Source organism: Schistocerca americana, chromosome 3, assembly GCF_021461395.2.
Source record: "Schistocerca americana isolate TAMUIC-IGC-003095 chromosome 3, iqSchAmer2.1, whole genome shotgun sequence".
Lineage (NCBI taxonomy): Eukaryota > Metazoa > Arthropoda > Insecta > Orthoptera > Acrididae > Schistocerca > Schistocerca americana.
Window position 1 is genome coordinate 540,191,579 of NC_060121.1, and position 18,468 is coordinate 540,210,046.

General features: G+C 44.0%; 1 protein-coding gene across 1 annotated transcript in view; it reads left to right on the forward strand.

Annotated features, from left to right (window-relative positions):
* The window catches only part of LOC124607407, a 103,762-nt gene that overhangs the window by 55,482 nt on the left and 29,812 nt on the right, over positions 1-18,468 (forward strand). The gene's annotated exons all lie outside the window — the stretch shown is intronic.

An 18,468-nucleotide genomic window follows, 5' to 3' on the forward strand; every position in this document is an offset into this window, starting at 1 on the left:
TGTTCATGTGATTTAATCCTCTCATCCATCTGAAGACGATGGTGTAAGCCCCCCAAACGCGTCATGGAAGTAAAGAAAAAGTGGTTGACACAGCTAACTACTTTAATTAATCTTTTACAGCCACTGTATATTGTGAAAAGAAACTGTCCTGTAACACCCCCATGCGATAAGTCGCAACGCACTTTTACGAGGTGCGGCTAGAAATAAACCGGACTGATGCTGGAAAAAACATTTATTTACAATTATTTACAATTTCATGTTATCTCCTTCAATGTACTCTCCTCCTCGGTCTCTACACCGCTCCATACGAATTTTCCACTGTTCATAGCAATGCTGCAGATCATTTTCGGTAAGTCCATACATTACTTCCGTCGCTTTTTCTTTTACTGCTTCAACAGTCTCAAATCTAGTTCCTTTCAAAGCTGACTTGACTTTAGGGAAAAGAAAAAAGTCACAGGGGGCCAAATCAGGTGAGTAGGGTGGATGATCTAAGATGGGAATGTTGTGTTTTGCCAAAAACGTCTTCACTGACAACGCACTGTGAGCTGGGGCATTGTCTTGGTGAAGGATCCATGACTTTTTTCTCCACAAATCGTTCCGTTTTCTCCGTACTCGCTCACGTAAGGTAGCCAGGACGCTAATGTAGTAATGCTGATTCACTGTTTGTCCCTCTGGTACCCAATCAATGTGCACAATCCCTTTGATGTCAAAAAAAAACAATCATCATTGCCTTGAATTTCGATTTTGACATTCGTGCTTTTTTTTGTCGTGGAGAACCAGGAGTTTTCCAATGCATCGATTGGCGTTTAGTTTCGGGATCGTAAGTAAAAAACCACGATTCATCGCAAGTAATAACATTTTGTAAGAAGGTGGGATCACTTTCAATGTTTTCCAGGATGTCAGAACAAATCATTCTTCGGCGTTCCTTCTGTTCAATTGTGAGACACTTTGGAACCATTTTTGAACACACTTTGCTCATGTTGAAACTTTCATGAAGAATCTGCCTAACACTTTCCTTGTCAACTCCTGTTAACTCAGACACTGCTCTGATTGTTAAACGGCGATCTTGTCGAACAAGTTTACCGAATTTTTCAATGTTTGCATCAGTTTTTGCTGACAATGGTCTGCCAGTGCGAGTGTCATCACTGGTGTCTTCGCGGCCATCTTTAAATCGTTTAAACAACTCAAACACTTGTGTTCGCGATAAACAATCATCGCCGTACACTTTTTGTAACATTACAAACGTTTCACTTGCAGATTTTCCTAGTTTGAAACAAAATTTGATGTTAACACGCTGTTCTTTCTGTACACTCAACATTTTCCGACGCACAGACAAAACGTCAACTACTTAAAACAGACGCCACGGGCAGACTGAGTGCAGGAGGCAGTTGAAACTCGAGCAGTAGGCGGAGCGAGAGTCACGTGACATGCCACGCGACTTTCAGCCTTATTGCATTCGTTTTATTGTTTTTACCAGTACTAGTCCGGTTTTTTTCTAGCCACACCTCGTATATCTGAAGATTTTTCTTCGGGAATGATGATAAGATACGCTCTATTTTCCAGGACTCTCCAGTCCAAAGATATTCTGATATTCCATTCGGCTGGGTTTTTTTCCATTTAGGCGGCCTTGCGGAACAGTGTCGAGCGCCTTCCTGTAGTTCAAAAATGGTTCAAATGGCTCTGAGCACTATGGGACTCAACTGCTGAGGTCATTAGTCCCCTAGAACTTAGAACTAGTTAAACCTAACTAACCTAAGGACATCACAAACATCCACGCCCGAGGCTGGATTCGAACCTGCGACCGTAGCGGTCTTGCGGTTCCAGACTGCAGCGCCTTCCTGTAGTCAGGGAACTCATTATTAACCTTGGCGCCAGTGTTGATTACATCAGAAGGATTCTCTTCATTATAAGTGACATGCTGTATTTTATTTTACAGTAACTCTTCAATCGTATCACGCCAGTCACAAGTATGATCTGACATGACGTGCACTTGCAGTTTGTTTACTAGGTGATAGTGCGGAAATGTACCGAAAATCTTCCGGAATTCTGCGAACAAGGCATCGGTCTGGACGTTGGTATCTACAGCGTTCTGGGTATGGCGGACGATTAACATCGTCGTTAAACTGTAAACTTGCATCCTTTTGAAGAGTTGTTTTGTCAGCAGGAGAGACTATTGTTCCTTATCGAGAGTCAGTGACGTGGAAGAACTGGCCGAACGAGCCGAGCCCGGCGGAGGACCTCAGGCGAACAGCAACAGGGCCAAAAGAGACGGTTGGTAGCCAGCCTCCACTTCCCGTTAATGTAGCTGCTATCTCGGTCTGTCACATCGGAAGCGTGAAACCGTCGTAGAAATTTGTTGAAATGTGAGAAGATACTCCTTTCTAGCAGTGATGCGGATGTAGACCAGTATGTGGAACAAGGAAAGCCACTTTAAAATGAAAATTCTCTGCGGGCGGAAGGGAGAACAGGAAGGCGGCACGAGCGGAGTCATGGAGGCGTCTAGAAAGCTGGCGGCCACAGCCGCTGTCTCCGTCAGTGGCGCAACGGCCGGTCCCCCGGTTCGCGACCCCGCGCTTTTCCAGACAGCAGACCGGCCGGTGCCACAGTTTTCTATCCGTGGCTTAGGCCGCCATCTTCCAGACACGTGCATGCCGTAGCTTAATCTCCTATCCACAAGAGAGAAAGTCTCATATGACTGCCGTCCAGGAGTTAATGTTTACAGCCGCAATTTCTACAACGGCCACTTATCACAAACTAATGTCAGTGATTGCGGGAAAAGTGGAAGAAAATACACTGCCTTAAAAAAATACAACATCCCGACGGGCCGTATCCAGTAGCACTAGGCTATAATACAGAGTGAGTCACTAACTATTGCCATCTAGAATAGCTCCGAAAGTGTGATAGTAGCTGAAAATTTTGTGGGACAAATGTTACCTGGGACAATGGGGGACATAATATGACGTTGGTTTTTTGTTGCTAGGTGGGGTCGCTTCAGAGATTATGAAGGTCAACTTTGTTTTTTTAAATGGGATGCTATGGTTTGGCACTTATTTTTTGACAGCGGCTATCGAGACGAATGACGTGTAACAGTAAGGTCTTTGAATGTCAACGAAGATCACAAAGTTGGCATGAACATATATTTACAGAAGGAGTTCGAAGTGATGGCCATTGGTATTAATGCAGTGCTGCGATCTTCTTATCATGGAGTGGTATCCCTTATCACTTCGTCACTTATCGAAGCACGTGCTCTAACAATTCTCTCTCGTGTATCGTGCAAATAGTAAATATTCACCGAATACGGCGTATCCATCTAACGTGCCATCGACATGTAAACGTCTCGACGGTTTCGCAATGAAACACTAATAGTAACGGTAAGACTAGTATCGTCGAATGAAGCGAATGTGAATGATGTATTCCTTCGAAGAACAAGTCTATATGCTTCTCATTTACGGAGAATGCCAACGAAATTCAGTGAGACCTAGAGACTTATACGCTGAAAGATATCCTCAACATACTCACCCTGCACGTCGTACATTTAAATTTGTGTATGACAAATTGAGAACAACTGGATCTTTAACACATAGGAAACATATCCGGCAAAGGAAAGTTACTAACGAGGAAACGGAAATTGGTACTCTTACCACTGTGGTTCGAGGTTCTTGTGTTAGTTCGCGTCAAGTCGCAATGGAATCTTGCATGAGCCAGAGTAGTGTTGTCCGTGTTCTGCGTCGCCATAAATATCATCTTTTATATATCAGTCTACACGAAGAATTAACTGGTATGGATTGTATGCGTCGCATTGAATTCTGCCGATGGGCTCAACTTCAGATTCAGAGGGATGACACATTTATTAATTCGATTTTATTTACTGACGAGGCTACATCCACGAGCCATGGAAATATGAATTTGCATAACATGCATTATTGGGCAACTGAAAATCCATGTTGGCTGCGGCACTTTGCACACCCAAAGCCGTAGCCGGTGGATGTATGGTGTGGGATTCTGGAGGATAGAACTATAGGCCCCGATTTCTTCGAAGGAAATCTTAATAGTAGGAAGTGCACCACCTACCTGCAAGAAATAGTAGTCTGTTATTGGAAGAAATATATTTAGGAACAGGGAAGAGAATGTGGTATCAACACGATGGGTGTCCGGCACATTTTTTGCTGATGGCTAGAAATGAGTTGCAGAGACAATTCCTAGATCGTTGGATTGGACGCGGATGAGATGCGTCGTGGCCGGCTCGTTCCCCAGACTTGACGCCTCTTGATTTTTTCTTGTGGGGATTCGTAAAAGACATTGTTTATAAAGACGTTCCGACTACACCTGAAGATTTGCGAGGGAGAATTGTCAGAGCATGTGCTTCGATAAATGCCGATATGACAAGCAATTCCACTCAATCCACCACTCAATCCATGATAAGAAGATTGCAGCACTGCATTGATACCAATGGTCATCACTTCGAACACCTTCTGTAAATGGACGTTCATGCAGGGACGCTTGCCTGTGCGTCCTCTGTTTTGACTCTACAGCCTGTAACTGTACTGCGTTCGGAGCTGAACAGTATTAGCAACATACATTCTAGGGTACAACTGTGACCAGCCCACGAGTACGTACTCCTGTTGAACAGTTTCATTTATTTGGACGTGGTCGCATTGTGGGCCTGTGGATGGACGTATTGATGGATTGCTGCATATGTTGGGCACAGTGTATCGTTGGTGTATCGTTGCTTTCAACAGTGGTCTGTGAAACATTACTACTCTGTACACCAGATTTTGGACGTCTGTATAGTGCAGTCGCACGTCAAGATCGATACATGGTGCGAACAGCAGTGGCCAACCGAACATCATCCAGGGGCCAAATAAGGGCACATGTTGCACCTCGCGTCTCATCAGGGACCATTGGGGGCCGTCTGCTTGCAGCAGGATTAAGATGACGTATGCCTCTATCCAGGCTACCACTTACGCCACGACACTGCCAAGCATGGCTACTCTGGTGTCATAAAAGAGTTGTCTGGAGAGTAGGACGCAGCTCTGTTGTCCTCAGTGACGATAGTAGGCTCCGTGTGCATGTGAGTTTATGTGTGTACAAGTGTTCGGCGTACACCTGTTGAGTTTCCTACACCAGAATGCATTCGCCCAAGACACAAAGGTCCCACCCAGAATTCATAGTGTGGCGCCCACAGTTTACAACTCGCAGCCACATTCGGTGTTTCTGCACGGTAACCTTCCTACTACCAGGGCTGTTTTCTTTCATGGGTACTACTAGGGTCATAGAGACCCCAAATAATTTACACGGGAAATGTATTTTAATGAACTAATATAGGAATATACATTACAGCGTTCATCATAACAGTAATCGTTCTATTTTCATACATGTTACGTTAAAAAAATAAACAAACAACTTGAATCGTGGTCATGTTGTCCCAATGGTACGCAATGCAGAAAACCATGAATAAACTTTAATGCGTTATGAGTGTAAAACTCAGTAAAATATCATTGGATACAGCAGGTGAATCAGAGGGAGACAGTCATTTATTTCGAAAATAATAGCTTTGAAAACTAGGGAGATATAAATTTTCAATATGCTTATGGGGTTGCATTTGCACCAGTTATACTAGGAAGGGCTAAACGGAAGCTGAGGCAAGGAACCATAAAAATGGGTACAGAAATAAACGAGAAATAATATTTTCATTATTGCTGGCGTTTCGTGTGACAGCTGTTCAACGGAACAGTCATTCAAGAAATAAACAAACAATTTAAACTGTTGTCATACTGACCCCAATGGTACTCAGTGGACAAAGCATGTATAAATTTCAATGTGCTGCAAACATAAAAATTAACAAAATATTATTGGATACAACCGACTCAGAGGAGTAAAGTGATATAATTTAAAAATAATAATTTTGAAGAAAAGGGAACTTACTCGTTCTCTGGGGCGTGCAGAACCAGAACCATTGCCAAATTTCAACAAAAATGCAGAGGATGCTTGGGACAATCTATCGCAAAATGCCGTACGGCATTATTTTGATCGTTTGCATGCGAGAATACACACCTTCAGAGAAAGGGGGCGGGGGTACACTATATACTGCTGCAATGCTTGCGTATCGCTTACTGTGGCGGGTGTGTTTGATTTGGTCTGAATTTGTTATATACTTCTACAGTTGTGAACTATATGTTACCTCAGTTGTCAACAGAATAACCTTGTCCTTGAGATTGGTGCATTTTTTTGTCCGTTAGTGTAGTCGGCTACGACTGTGATTAGAACACTACGACAACAAGTTTTCTGACGGATGCCGATTCAAGTAGTGTTTTCGAATTTCTAAGTAAAGTTGTAAAATACTATTTCTAGATCACGGTGGGCTGCGTCATTACTTAAAGTAATCGAGTTTCTGGTAACCGGGGTAGAACGCTGCCTCGTCCAATTTGAAGATGATAGGTTGATCTTCCCGCAGTCCTTCTAAATACCATAGGTTATAGTCTTAATGGCGAATGGGTTCCCCATTATGTCAGGTGTTTACCGGTTCCTCTTGGAAATAAACTTTGACAAGACGTGGCAGGAAGGAAATCTGTGTTGATGAGAGGTGTTAGAGAGAGCAGAAAATGGGCGGTACAAATGCTTGAATTCTGTTCTGGAGGCTGACTGGCTGTAAGCGGTGAATGTTAAAAATAAATTCCTTGGAGGTACTTGGCCCTAGCGGAGCAAAAATCGGGTAACCTGGCAGTCCTCGCGGGGTGTAGGAGGCAACTCGTGCGCCCTCGAGGTGTGTTGAAAAATGTTGGTCCGAAGTGATCAAATACGGAAAGATTTCGAAAATGCGTTCCCTCACGTATGTGGAATGCTGGTTACGCGACTGAGTTCCGCTTTCGTAGGCGAGTGTGGCCGAATAGTGGTTGTGAACATGTTCAGTAAGTACATGCCTCAGATTAGTTTGGGTAGCCAAGTAGCTAGCACGACATCGGTATTTAGTGAACGAGGTCAGAGTTGATGAGGTTTATGTGAAGCCAATAAAGTACTTTCGTGGAAAATTGAAGCGTGATGTCGTAGTGTGTTGTTTATTTGTTGAATTTAGTCTGTTTTCTTGCTTTATATCGGTAATAACGAAGACAGGCCAACTATGCGAAAGTGAACAATTTTACATTTCTCTACCATTGCCAATCCTGACACCACTTTTAAATATTATCATCTGATTGAATAATCCATAGTTTTTCAGGCAACACATCGTTATAAATAACTGCATCATTTGCAAAAGTTCTGAGGTTGCTGTTAATACTGTCTGCGATATCATCAATCTACAACAAGAGGCCGGCCGAAGTGGCCGTGCGGTTAAAGGCGCTGCAGTCTGGAACCGCAAGACCGCTACGGTCGCAGGTTCGAATCCTGCCTCGGGCATGGATGTTTGTGATGTCCTTAGGTTAGTTAGGTTTAACTAGTTCTAAGTTCTAGGGGACTAATGACCTCAGCAGTTGAGAGCCATTTGAAAAATTTAGAGCCGGCCGGTGTGGCCGTGCAGTTAAAGGCGCTTCAGTCTGGAACCGCGTGACCGCTACGGTCGCAGGTTCGAATCCTGCCTCGGGCATGGATGCGTGTGATGTCCTTAGGTTAGTTAGGTTTAATTAGTTCTAAGTTCTAGGCGACTGATGACCTCAGCAGTTGAGTCGCATAGTGCTCAGAGCCATTTCCACCATTTACAACAAGAATGACAAGAGTTCCAACACACTTCTCCAGGGGCACAGCCGAAATTACTTCTACATCTTTCGCTTATTTTCCATCCAAAACAATTCCCCGTCTTCCTTATCAAGAAATTCTCAATTCGGTTGCAAGTTTCTGTTGATATCCCACGTGACCGCACTTTCATTAACGTGTGGTACGGAGTTAAATGCTTTTCGGCAGTGAAGAAATACTTCATTCACCTGACTGATTTGTCTCATGGCTTTCAGGATTTCATGTGATAAAATCATGAGTTGGATTTCACATGATAAGTGCTTTCCAAATCAATGTTGTCATTCTGTGCGAGATACTACATTATGTTTGAGCTCAGAATATATTCTAGGATTCAACATACGGATCAAAGTGTGCTCCCTGCCGCCGTTGGATAAGCAGCTGCAGCAGCAAGTCGTACACTCCTAGCTCACTCATTTGTTACATAGTTTAATTCTTAATTTCTTTGTGTGTTTTTGGTACTTGCATTGTTTAATTCATAAATTTCGGGCGTATTATAGTATTTGAGAGCTGTAGCATCGCGTTTTAGTACCTGAATAGTGTAAATTCGCGTAGTCGTTTGTCCTCTGCTTTTGTTTTGAACGGCCAGTGTCGGTTGGTCACAGTCAGTGTGCTCCCTGCCGCCGTTGGATAAGCAGCTGCAGCAGCAAGTCGTATACTCCTAGCTCACTCATTTGTTACATAGTTTAATTCTTAATTTCTTTGTGTGTGTTTTGGTACTTGCATTGTTTAATTCATAAATTTCGGGCGTATTATAGTATTTGAGAGTTGTAGCATCGCGTTTTAGTACCTGAATAGTGAAAAATTCGCGTAGTCGTTTGTCTTCTGTTTTTGTTTTGAACGGCCAGTGTCGGTTGGTCACAGTCAGTGTGCTCCCTGCCGCCGTTGGATAAGCAGCTGCAGCAGCAAGTCGTATACTCCTAGCTCACTCATTTGTTACATAGTTTAATTCTTAATTTCTTTGTGTGTGTTTTGGTACTTGCATTGTTTAATTCATAAATTTCGGGCGTATTATAGTATTTGAGAGTTGTAGCATCGCGTGTTAGTACCTGAATAGTGTAAATTCGCGTAGTCTCCTTCCGCCGCCGAGCAGTGTCAGCAGTGCGCAAATAGCAGCATTACTGCATTAATTAGGCAATCTTGTATTTTAATAACCGTTTAAATTTTGTGTCGATTGGTTTGCGCTCTCTGTAGATTAGTTCAGACGTTCTTTGCACAACAGTTTTTTAGCATGGATAGGGACTGCAACTGCTGTGTTCGGATGCAGGCTGAATTGGCATCCCTTCGCTCCCAGCTTCAGGCAGTGTTGGCTTCGGTCACACAGCTTGAGGCTGTTGCCAATGGGCATCACTGTGGGGTTCCGGAAGGGGGTTTGTCGGGGACGGCCAGCTCGTCCCACGCATCCCCCGATCGGACTACGACTGTGGTTGCCCGGGATACTGCCCGCATTGAGGCTGATCCCTCACCTGTGGTAGAGTGGGAGGTCGTCTCAAGGTGTGGCAGGGGGCGAAAGACATTCCGGAGGGCTGAACGGAAGGCCTCTCCAGTTTGTCTGACGAACCGGTTTCAGGCTCTGTCTCAGGCTGATACTGATCTTTGGCCTGACATGGCTGCTTGTCCTGTTCCAGAGGTTGCCCCTCAGTCTGCAAGATCCGGACGGTCGCAGAGGGTGGGCTTACTGGTAGTCGGAGCTCCAACGTCAGGCGCGTAATGGGGCTCCTTAGGGATATGGCAGCAAGAGAGGGGAAGAAAACCAATGTGCACTCCGTGTGCATACCGAGGGGAGTCATTCCAGATGTGGAAAGGGTCCTTCCGGATGCCATGAAGGGTACAGGGTGCACCCATCTGCAGGTGGTCGCTCATGTCGGCACCAATGATGTGTGTCGCTATGGATCTGAGGAAATCCTCTCTGGCTTCCGGCGGCTATCTGATTTGGTGAAGACTGCCAGTCTCGCTAGCGGGATGAAAGCAGAGCTCACCATCTGCAGCATCGTCGACAGGACTGACTGCGGACCTTTGGTACAGAGCCGAGTGGAGGGTCTGAATCAGAGGCTGAGGCGGTTCTGCGACCGTGTGGGCTGCAGATTCCTCGACTTGCGCCATAGGGTGGTGGGGTTTCGGGTTCCGCTGGATAGGTCAGGAGTCCACTACACGCAACAAGCGGCTACACGGGTAGCAGGGGTTGTGTGGCGTGGGCTGGGCGGTTTTTTAGGTTAGATGGCCTTGGGCAAGTACAGAAAGGGCAACAGCCTCAACGGGTGCAGGGCCAAGTCAGGACATGCGGGGACCAAGCAGCAATCGGTATTGTAATTGTAAACTGTCGAAGCTGCGTTGGTAAAGTACCGGAACTTCAAGCGCTGATAGAAAGCACCGAAGCTGAAATCGTTATAGGTACAGAAAGCTGGCTGAAGCCAGAGATAAATTCTGCCGAAATTTTTACAAAGGTACAGACGGTGTTTAGAAAGGATAGACTGCATGCAACCGGTGGTGGAGTGTTCGTCGCTGTTAGTAGTAGCTTATCCTGTAGTGAAGTAGAAGCGGATAGTTCCTGTGAATTATTATGGGTGGAGGTTACACTCAACAACCGAGCTAGGTTAGTAATTGGCTCCTTTTACAGACCTCCCGACTCAGCAGCATTAGTGGCAGAACAACTGAGAGAAAATTTGGAATACATTTCACATAAATTTTCTCAGCATGTTATAGTCTTAGGTGGAGATTTCAATTTACCAGATATAGACTGGGACACTCAAATGTTTAAGACGGGTGGTAGGAACAGAGCATCGAGTGACATTATACTGAGTGCACTAGCCGAAAATTACCTCGAGCAATTAAACAGAGAACCGACTCGTGGAGATAACATCTTGGACCTACTGATAACAAACAGACCCGAACTTTTCGACTCTGTATGTACAGAACAGGGAATCAGTGATCATAAAGCCGTTGCAGCATCCCTGAATATGGAAGTTAGTAGGAATATAAAAAAAGGGAGGAAGGTTTATCTGTTTAGCAAGAGTAATAGAAGGCTGATTTCAGACTACCTAACAGATCAAAACGAAAATTTCTGTTCCGACACTGACAATGTTGAGTGTTTATGGAAAAAGTTCAAGGCAATCGTAAAATGCGTTTTAGACAGGTTCGTGCCGAGTAAAACTGTGAGGGACGGGAAAAACCCATCGTGGTACAACAACAAAGTTAGGAAACTACTGCAAAAGCAAAGAGAGCTTCACTCTAAGTTTAAACGCAGCCAAAACCTCTCAGACAAACAGAAGCTAAACGATGTCAAAGTTAGCGTAAGGAGGGCTATGCGTGAAGCGTTCAGTGAATTCGAAAGTAAAATTCTATGTACCGACTTGACAGAAAATCCTAGGAAGTTCTGGTCTTGAGTTAAATCAGTAAGTGGCTCGAAACAGCATATCCAGACACTCCGGGATGATGATGGCATTGAAACAGAGGATGACACGCGTAAAGCTGAAATACTAAACACCTTTTTCCAAAGCTGTTTCACAAAGGAAGACCGCACTGCAGTTCCTTCTCTAAATCCTCGCACATACGAAAAAATGGCTGACATCGAAATAAGTGTCCAAGGAATAGAAAAGCAACTGGAATCACTCAACAGAGGAAAGTCCGCTGGACCTGACGGGATACCAGTTCGATTCTACACAGAGTACGCGAAAGAACTTGCCCCCCTTCTAACAGCCGTGTACCGCAAGTCTCTAGAGGAACGGAAGGTTCCAAATGATTGGAAATGAGCACAGGTAGTCCCAGTCTTCAAGAAGGGTCGTCGAGCAGATGCGCAAAACTATAGACCTATATCTCTGACGTCGATCTGTTGTAGAATTTTAGAACATGTTTTTTGCTCGAGTATCATGTCGTTTTTGGAAACCCAGAATCTACTCTGTAGGAATCAACATGGATCCCGGAAACAGCGATCGTGTGAGACCCAACTCGCTTTATTTGTTCATGTGACCCAGAAAATATTAGATACAGGCTCCCAGGTAGATGCTATTTTTCTTGACTTCCGGAAGGCGTTCGATACAGTTCCGCACTGTCGCCTGATAAACAAAGTAAGAGCCTACAGAATATCAGACCAGCTGTGTGGCTGGATTGAAGAGTTTTTAGCAAACGGAACACAGCATGTTGTTGTCAATGGAGAGACGTCTACAGACGTTAAAGTAACCTCTGGCGTGCCACAGGGGAGTGTTATGGGACCATTGCTTTTCACAATATATATAAATGACCTAGTAGATAGTGTTGGAAGTCCCATGCGGCTTTTCGCGGATGATGCTGTAGTATACAGAGAAGTTGCAGCATTACAAAATTGTAGCGAAATGCAGGAAGATATGCAGCGGATAGGCACTTGGTGCAGGGAGTGGCAACTGACCCTTAACATAGACAAATGTAATGTATTGCGAATACATAGAAAGAAGGATCCTTTATTGTATGAGTATATGATAGCGGAACAAACACTGGTAGGAGTTACTTCTGTAAAATATCTGGGAGTATGCGTGCGGAACGATTTGAAGTGGAATGATCATATAAAATTAATTGTTGGTAAGGCGGGTACCAGGTTGAGATTCATTGGGAGAGTGCTTAGAAAATGTAGTCCATCAACAAAGGAGGTGGCTTACAAAACACTCGTTCGACCTATACTTGAGTATTGCTCATCAGTGTGGGATCCGTACCAGATCGGTCTGACGGAGGAGATAGAGAAGATCCAAGGAAGAGCGGCGCGTTTCGTCACAGGGTTATTTGGTAACCGTGATAGCGTTACGGAGATGTTTAACAAACTCAACTGGCAGACTCTACAAGAGAGGCGCTCTGCATCGCGGTGTAGCTTGCTCGCCAGGTTTCGAGAGGGTGCGTTTCTGGATGAGGTATCGAATATATTGCTTCCCCCTGCTTATACCTCCCGAGGAGATCACGAATGTAAAATTAGAGAGATTCGAGCGCGCACGGAGGCTTTCAGACAGTCGTTCTTCCCGCGAACCATACGCGACTGGAACAGGAAAGGGAGGTAATGACAGTGGCACGTAAAGTGCCCTCCGCCACACACCGTTGAGTGGCTTGCGGAGAATAAATGTAGATGTAGATGTAGACTGTTTAATAGGCTTCTAGATTATCTCCACCACTCTTCTTGTAGATGGGTGTGATCTGTGCTTTCTTCCAGTCACTGGCCACAGTTTTTCCGTCATGCAGAATATTAAGAGTCAGTGGGAGCTAACTTAGCTGCAAATTCCACTATCCATCAAAAATTTTCGTTACTCATGATGACTTCATTTCAGTGAGCAAATACAGCGTACAAATTAGGTAGACCAACAAAATAATTATTTTCTCTATGTATCAATAAGCACAATTCAATGTGGTTTAGATTTTAGGCTCTTCAAAGTATCCATCCTTTGCCCTCAGAGAAGCTACAGAAACTCTTGTCATTCTGGAGATAAGATTTAATACTGTTTTTGCAGATATTGTAGTTCGACAAGTCTGTAAATTATTCCACAGATCTTCAACATTAGATAGCCTCACTATTGTGACTTCCCTGTCAAGTTCATCCGATAAGAGTTCAATGGAATTTAGGGCAGGTGACTGACTTGGCCAAATCATATTCTTCAGAAGCTCTCCTGCGAACCATGCAGGAGAGCTTCTGTAAAGTTTGGAAGGTAGGAGACGAGGTACGGGCAGAAGTAAAGCTGTGATGACGGGGCGTGAGTCGTGCTTGGGTAGCTCAGATGGTAGAGCACTTGCCCGCGAAAGGCAAAAGTCCCGAGTTCGAGTCTCGGGCCGGCACACAGTTTTAATCTGCCAGGAAGTTTCATATTCTTCAGTTCCACACATTTCTCTTTTGTACTGACAGACCGTTTGCACAATTGAGAAGCATGTTTTGGAGCAATGTCCTACTGCGGAACAAACCCACGACTAATAAGTCTCTCGCCAGATGGAACTGCATTGTTGATAACTATCCTGTGGTATCCTTCCCTCTTTCATGTTTCATTAACTGTTGCTAGATCGTCGACTTTATCATCCGCAAAATGACCTCATACCATTACCTCCCTTCCACCATACTTCACCATTGGCGTCACAAACTGACTCTTCATACATCTCCACGATGCCTATGAACAAACTTTCGACACTTGTTTCCAGGTACTCCAAACTTAGTTTCGACCGCGAATAACACGTTGGACCATTGATGAACGCTCCAGTTTTTATGTTGCTGTGCCTATTGTATCCTTTTCAACTTATTTTGTCTGCGCAGTAAAGGTTTCTTCACCGCCATGCACGCCGTGTTCATGAAAACGGCATTGCACTATTGAGACAGAGGTTGGAGCTGCTCGCATACTGTTTACTTCCTCGTGAATTTCTGGTTTTTGACGTTTACTATGTAAACACAGGAACTGATTTTACGTATATGATGTTACTTGAGATCTTCCAAGTCGCAAAACACTTGCATTGGTACTAGTTTGCTTTAACCGCTGCAACGTGTACACCACTATAGATTGGGCTACGCCAACTTTTATTGCAATTGTCCTATTAGAATAGTCTTCCTGATGCAGAGCTACAATTACAGCACATGTTTCAGTTCCAATGTCCTGCTTCCGCTCCAATGTAAGAGGTAATATGGTATGAAGTTGATCGGGTATACAAACACGCTGCTAGATGCACGCTATGCAAACTAATGCAAGCTGATTGCTTCACAGACAGTTGAAGGCATGAGGAATATTCGAATAGAACCATCTTAGGTAAAGGAACGTCAGTGATGTGAGAGGTAACTCATAAGCGCCCCTCTACGCAAACCACGTGTAAAATACACAGCAGAGGCGCTTAGACTTTATATGTTTATACTTGTTTTATTTTCAGAATGGCGATATGATAGAATATTCAGAATTAATAAACACAGATCGACAGTTCTGATAGGTGATCTAAAACTTTTGACCAGTAATTCATGTGTAGTATCTGAGAGTGTTCCCTCCGGGATCTAGGATCTTATTTAATTCTATTGGTAGTTTTGTTCCTCAGCGACACTGATACTAATATCTATATCACTCATGTTTGCATTGGTGCAGGAAATAAACTAATGCAGTCAGCTCTACCTTCTTCAGAAAGGGCAAATTTGAAAACGAAGTTCAGTATTTCTTCTTTTGCTTGGTTACTCTCAATCTGGACACTAACTTTGGTGTTACTGACAGCCTTTACAAATGCCCAGTTTTCTCTGGGATTTGTGAGAGATCTTTCGATGGCATTCTGCTATGGTAGTTATTAAAGCTTCATATACTGCGATCTTGAAAGCCATGTACGTTTGTAAGATTTTGCAGAAAGTTTTTGAATGCTAGTCTTTTTTCAGTCATTTAGTAAGGCGAGATTCTACCACCATCTCCTCACAAAAATTTTGTTCTGCATTGCACGTAGCGGAACACTGTTGCTCGAAAGTAAAGCATAGTGTGCTTAGCACAGCTGCTCGTCTTCGCATTGCACAGGCTTTTTCTTCTCACATAATTTATAATGGTCAGCTTAACGTACAGTCAGGACACAATAAGATCATTTAAGTTATGTGTTGCATTTTAAAATTACTGTCAGGGTCAGTTTAGGTAAAGTTTGGTTCAGGTTTCATTTCTTTGTTAGATAGTCTTATTCTTACAGTGCAGCGTTATATTCGCGTGTGCATCATTTAATGTTTGGATTTTTTTTAGTCACTTTGGGTACATAAATGTACAGGGCATTTTTAATAGAAGCGTTTTGGACAGTTCTTTCAAAATTGGATTTGTAATTTTGTGTAGAATGTTTATTCTGTTAGTTTTGAGGGTTGTAAATGTTAGTCACATGCTGTGACGTCACGCATTGTAGCACTGTGCAACACAGAAATTGACGAGTCTGCTTGTTTAGTATACAGTTGTAGGTGTTCTAATTATTTTTGGTCATAGTTAATTGCAATACAGTTGTACAGTTTGAGTCATTTGGCTACTTTTTTTATTAGATAGGGTTTACGTAATCACAACACTTGGCTCGGTTAGGTTCAAATTCAACACAGAAATACACGGAAGCTCAAGAATAGGAACCGATTTCAGTTTACAACACAACACAAAAAACAACAAAATCATAGCAGTTACACGTTTAATTCAGCAAATCTATCTCGGCCCTGTGCTTTGTATTGCACCTATTATGTACAAGGTGCTGTTTGTTAAGAATTTTTTTACTATAATAAAGTAAAAATTGTTGAGGGACACCAAAATGCAATATGTTAAATTCAAAAATGATAAATGCTCGGAAACATTTACTTTTGTTATTATTAGCATTCACTGAGCAACAACATAAAAAATCCGGTTTTAACCAGCTTTTATATCTGGATTTATATAAGCTCCATTGCTTTTTAGAAAGCTTCAAACTGTGGGATTTTGTTACAAATGCTTCGACAGCTGATCAATAGTATTCTAATCATTTCTTTGAATATTACCCTAACAAGTCGAAGTCTCTTGCAGTTATCATTATCTAAAATGGATGACTAGTCACCTAAACTGAAAACAGAATTGTGTGCACTCCACACACAGTCGTCTACCTGCGTAGCAGCTTTTATCGTGCGCCTCTGATTCATTTACGGGCCCGTCCAATTCTCTACTCTATTTCCAAGTCCCACGAATCGGAACTTCGTTTGTCACAGAATCTTCGCAGTCCTTAGTACAAACTTCTATACGGCTCAGAATCAGAGGGTCCCGGTCAGCTCTGGCGACAATGCTGCAGATTGTGAGCTGGTCTTCTCTACCCTCTCTTCCAGCTGCTGGAATGATCGAAGTATTATCATACACTAGACGACAGGCATCGCTTGTTCGTACATGCACGATAATATACAGTTGGTTGTATCTTGTTTCCTCAATGCCTGCCGGAACAGCTTCTTCATCACGTTTAACGTGGCCTCCATTCATATACACAGAGTACACAAAGTGATCCCTCCCATCTCTTACTGTCAGTTACGCAAGAGGTACCATTATCTACTGCACGTTTGAACTTCCGACGATTAACGGACCGTATATGCTTTTGTGTTTTGGCCTACCCTTGACACAGGACACAGACGCTTTCTCGACAGGTGAAGTGCGTCTTGCTGGCGCGGAGCCAGTTTCAGTCGTAGACAGCAAGCCGAACCTGTTGTTTAGGGGATGGGTCGCTGCATCCCCTATACGGACTTTCTGGAGCAACCACTGTCACGCACTGACAAGCTGTCGATTGGGGTACGGGTATTACGTGTTTCAAGTCATGTTGATCGCTTTACTTGTTTTTAGATAATTAGTGGTGTAACTTATTGGGTCAAAGAATTCACTCTTAACTTCCCTTCCATTCAATAACTGTGATTGTAACCCTCGCAGCAATATTTTCTGTAGCTGGCTTGTAGCTGAATCTCTGCAATCGTGCCTATCTGTTTTTGATTTCTGAAAGATAATCCTGACATCGCCAAAGGACACGCAGCCTACTGTTTTGGTGATGTTTACCAGCCGTACGATATGTTTCACCTTTCAATACCTCCGCCTGATCACGACAGATTGCCCTCTGAGTATCAGTTCCAGCAACCTCTAATTGAGAACTCCTTTGTTGGTGCCTTCATCCATGCCAGGAAGCGAGTATTCGAATGAGGATCATTGATAGTATGCACCTTCTGCGAAATAGGATCATACACTACTGACCATTAAAATTGCTACACCAAGAAGAAATGCAGATGATAAACGGGTTTTCATTGGGCAAATATACTAAAACTGACATGTGATTACATTTTCACGCAATTTGGGTGCATAGATCCTGAGAAATCAGTACCCAGAACAACCACCTCTGGCCGTAATAACGGCCTTGATACACCTGGGCATTGGGTCAAACAGAGCTTGGATGGCGTGTACAGGTACAGCTGCCCATGCGGCTTCAACACTATACCACAGTTCATCAAGAGTAGTGACTGGCGTATTGTGACGAGCCAGTTGCTCGGCCACCATTGACCAAACGTTTCAGTTGGTGAGTGATCTGGAGAATGTGCTGGACAGGGCAGCACTCGAACATTTTCTATATCCAGAAAGGCCCGTACAGGACCTGCACCATGCGGTCGTGCATTATCCTGCTGAAATGTAGGGTTTCGCAGGGATCGAATGAAGGGTAGAGCCACGGGTCGTAACACATCTGAAATGTAACGTCCACTGTTCAAAGTGCCGTCAATGGGAACAAGAGGTGACCGAGACGTGTAACCAATGGCACCCCATACCATCACGCCAGTATGGCGATGACGAATACACGCTTCCAATGTGCGTTCACCGCAATGCCGCCAAACACGGATGCGACCATCATGATGCTGTAAACAGAACCTGGATTAATCCGAAAAAATGACGTTTTGCCATTCGTACACCCATGTTCGTCGTTGAGTACACCATCGCAGGCGCTCCTGTCTGTAATGCAGCGTCAAGGGTAACCGCATCCACGGTCTCCGAGCTGATAGTCCATGCTGCTGCAAACGTCGTGGAACTGTTCGTGCAGATGGTTGTTGTCTTGCAAACGTCCCCATCTGTTGACTCAGGGATCGAGACGCGGCTGCACGATCGGTTACAGCCATGCGGATAAGATGCCTGTCCTCTCGATTGCTGGTGATACGAGGCCGGTGGGATCCAGCACGGCGTTCCGTATTACCTTCCTGAACCCACCGATTCCATATTCTGCTAACAGTCATTGGATCTCGACCAACGCGAGCAGCAATGTCGCGATACGATAAACCGCAATCGCGATAGGCTA